Source organism: Cervus canadensis, chromosome 3, assembly GCF_019320065.1.
Source record: "Cervus canadensis isolate Bull #8, Minnesota chromosome 3, ASM1932006v1, whole genome shotgun sequence".
In the NCBI taxonomy this organism is placed as follows: Eukaryota; Metazoa; Chordata; class Mammalia; order Artiodactyla; family Cervidae; genus Cervus; species Cervus canadensis.
Genome location: NC_057388.1, coordinates 78,437,784 through 78,441,820, shown reverse-complemented (window position 1 = coordinate 78,441,820; position 4,037 = coordinate 78,437,784).

Genomic DNA, 4,037 nt, shown 5'->3' with positions numbered 1-4,037 from the left:
CCTTTTCTCCACACCCTCTCTAGCACTTATTGTTTGTAGACTTTTTGATGATGGTCATTCTGACCAGTGTGAGGTGATATCTCATTGTAGTTTTGATTTGCATTTCTCTAATAATGAGTAGTGTTGGGCATCTTTTCATGTGTTTGTTGGCCATCTGTATGTCTTCTGTGGAGAAATGTCTCTTTAGGTCTTTTCCCCACTTTCTGATTGGGTTGATTGTTTTTCTGGTAATGAGTTGTCTGAGCTGCTTGTATATTTTGGAAATTAATCCTTTGTCATTTGTTTCATATGCTATTATTTTCTCCCATTCTGAGGGTTGTCTTTTCACCTTGCTTCTAGTTTCCTTTGCTGTGCAAAAGCTTTTAAGTTTAATCAGGTCCCACGTGTTACTTTTGTTTTTATTTTCATTACTCTAGGAGGTTGATCATAGAAGATCTTGCTTTGATTTATGTCATGGAGTGTTCTGCCTATGTTTTCCTCTAAGAGGTTTATAGTTTCTGGTCTTACATTTAGGTCTTTAATCCATTTTGAGTTTATCTTTGTGTATGGTGTTAGGAAGTGTAATTTCATTCTATTACATGTAGTTGTCCAGTTTTCCCAGCACCACTTATTGAAGGGGCTGCTTTGCCCCATTGTATTTTCTTGCCTCCTTTGTCAAAAATAAGGTACCCATAGGTGCACGGGTTTGTTTCTGGGCTTTCTGTCTTGTTCCACTGGTCTATATTTCTGTTTTTGTGCCAGTACCATACTGTCTTGATGACTGTGGCTTTGTAGTATAATCTGAAGTCAGGAAGGTTGATTCCTCCAGCTCCATTCTTTTTTCTCAAGACGGTTTTGGCTATTCAGGGTCTTTTGTGTTTCCATATGAATTGTGAAATTTTTTGTTCTGTGAAAAATGCCATTGGTAATTTAATAGGGATTGCATTGAATCTATAGATTGCATTTGGTAGTATAGTCATTTTCACAGGTGTGCTGTTTCTTAACTGAAGAACTGAAGGTTTAAAAACCCTTGCAATGTCAGCAGTTTTCTTCTGAAATGCATCTGTTTTCATTACAGCACACTCACAAAATTACCTACAGATCATTCCCAAATGTTTAGTATTTTATTTACTGAAACTTACTTTGACCTGTTTGAAACTACAGGTAGTCAGGAATTAGGTGGTACATGCTCCAGTTTGTTTGTTTGTTTGTTTGTTTGTTTGGGGGGATGGTGGTGGTGGTAAATGCAAGTGCAATATCTTCCATAAATTAAAAAAAAAATGAAGCTATCATGTGATGTGCAGGTGTTAGATACTGAACTAAAAGAAAAACAAAGTACTATCTAGTGATAAATGTGGTATCATTAGTAAGAAGTTTTTAAAAAGTATTGTGCTAAGTTTAAGCAAACTCCTGGAGATAGGGAAGGCCAGGGACGCCTGGCATGCTGCAGTCCATGGGGTCGTACAGGACTGAGCGACTGAACAGCAGCAGCTAATTATACGAAGTATTTAAAATGGATAACCCATGTAGTGTTTCATTTCTTAGAGTATGTTCATATGTGAAAATGTTTATTAACATTGTATAGTAACTTATGGAACTAATTTCATCATAAACTACATACCTAAACTACAAGTTCAGTTGCCAAGTTGTATCTGACTCCCTGTCCATGGGATTCTCCAGGCAAGAATACTGGAGTGCATTGTCATGCCCTTTTCCAGGGGATCTTCCTGACCCTGGGATCAAACCCATGTCTTTTACATCTCCTGTATTGGCAGGTGGTTTCTTTACCAAGGGGCGCAATGAAATTTTGAACTTAAATACAATATCTCAAAGTGCTACTCATTTGAATGAAACTCTGTCACTGTTAAAACATCCAAGTATGCTGGAATGCTTTTTATTTTACTAAGAGCACTCATTTTAGTCCATTAGTTCTGAATTCAAACTTTGAGCAGAAAGCTTTTTCTTTTATATTTAGTTCAGTTAAGATTGGCTCAATATTTTGTCTCTCCCAACCCATTCATGAGTCTGTCTCTCACTAGTAATCCAACTACATATATCTAGAACTGCAATCAAGATTTATCAAGAATAGGGCAGAAAAGAAATGGGGAAGGGTAGAAAGGAGTTCGCTAAATATCTGACTTTCCTGAAGTTACTTTCCATTAGTAGAAACCAAAGTATATAAAATCAATCTCTCTCTGGTTAATTCCCTTGAGAGGCAAGACAGAACTCATTTCCCTTTTGTATCCTCTTCTCTTTCATTAACCCAAAGAATCAGACTCATGGTAGATTCTGAGGAAACTGAATTTGAATGGTTCATAGGGAAAAATGACAATAATAGAAAATTAAAATATTCCTTTTTTATCTAATGTAGCTTTTATTTGTATCAATTTGTATTCCTACAAGTTCCAAAAGTGTCAACCAATTAGCAATGTATATTAAATAGATCTTTCTAGGATTTTCCAAGGCAGAAAAGGACATAAATAAACCCTGATTTCTCCTTACAAAGAAATTCCTGGATAGGTACAGAGCTTTAATTATAAGCATGAAATAATTAGTATATAAAAAAATAATAAATATCCCACAATATAAAGATAATTGATGTGAAAATATTTGTTCATTTAATAGTGTAAATTACAAAGTGTTTTTCATATATTATGGGTTTTTTTCCTTTTAGCTATTAAAGCAGGCACATTTTATGCCATTTTTTAAGATTTGGGAAGAATTAAATTTAACTAACTTGCTACTTGAGAAGCAGTATAAGGTTTTGATTAAGAACACTACCTCAGGAGCTATCCTGTTTGAATTTGGATCCAGTGAGGCTCTGAGTGGATTATTTAACCTTCTTACCTCTGTTTTCTTATCTGTAAAATGGAGAGATTATGGTACGTACTTTGTCAAATTGTTGGAGGACTAAAAGTAATTCTTGTAAAACCTGGGATGTAATAAGCACTCTATTAATGTCAGTTCTTATTGCTCATGGACATAGATTATATCACAGATAACCTTTTACTCAGTCCCAGGGCTTGTACTATCAAAGCATTTTTGCCCACTGTCCCCACTGTCTCTTTTTTTCTGATTGGACAAATTGAGCAGTATGCATTTTAATTAATTCAGAAAGAGGAAGGTGGATATGTGTTAGACTCTTGGACCGTTTTACCAAAAAGCCAAGACTTAAGTTGTTGCTTGAGGGAAAGTACAGATGCACTTTAGGAAAATTAATCTGACTTTAATTATTTAGAGAGGTAGAAAGTGAGGATTAGAAGACTAGCAAGGCTCCAGATGTGAGTTTCTGATCTGTAGCAGCAGGAGTAGAAAGGCAGAAAGCATGTGATTCAAAGATAATTGTTCAGACAGGCGGAGAGGCAGCCAGCAAATCAAGGGCAGCATAATGATGGTGGTTGGTGAATTGGAAGAATGGCAAGAGTAGGGGGACCCAGGAGAAGACAGGGCTGCTTGTAAATAAAGTAGGGGGGCCAAGTTGTAGAAGTGTGTAGGTGTGACACACACTGCACTGGCCAGTGGTGAGGTCACTGAACACACCGGCTCCACCAGCTGTGGCAGGCACGTCATCCTGGAGATCTGCAGAGCCCGTCTATCTCAGGAGGCCCACTGTGTCATTTATAAATTATCGTTCGTTGTTGTTCAGTCGCTAAGTTGTGTCCGACTCCACGACCCCATGGATTATAGACTCTCAGGCTTCTCTGTTCATGGGGTTTTCCAGGCAAGAATACTAGAGTGGGTTGCCCTTTCCTTCTTCAGAGGATCTTCAATAATCCATATTAATGAAATACTTAAATATATTTTTATGCATTCTTTAAATTATTTATATTTTGGAAATTTGAAATGGTAAAATAAAACATTTTGGCTACAGTGTGAAGTACATTCCTGAAAATCCTCACGTTCAAAAAAATAAAAAAATAGCTCACTTAAAATAACAGACCTTAAGGAAAAAATGGGTTGGGGAAAGACCACTCAAACCATGAACAACTGAACTAGAGCAGTGGTTCTCAAACTTTGCTGCTTGTTGAAAACACATGGGGAATATTTGAAAACTACTA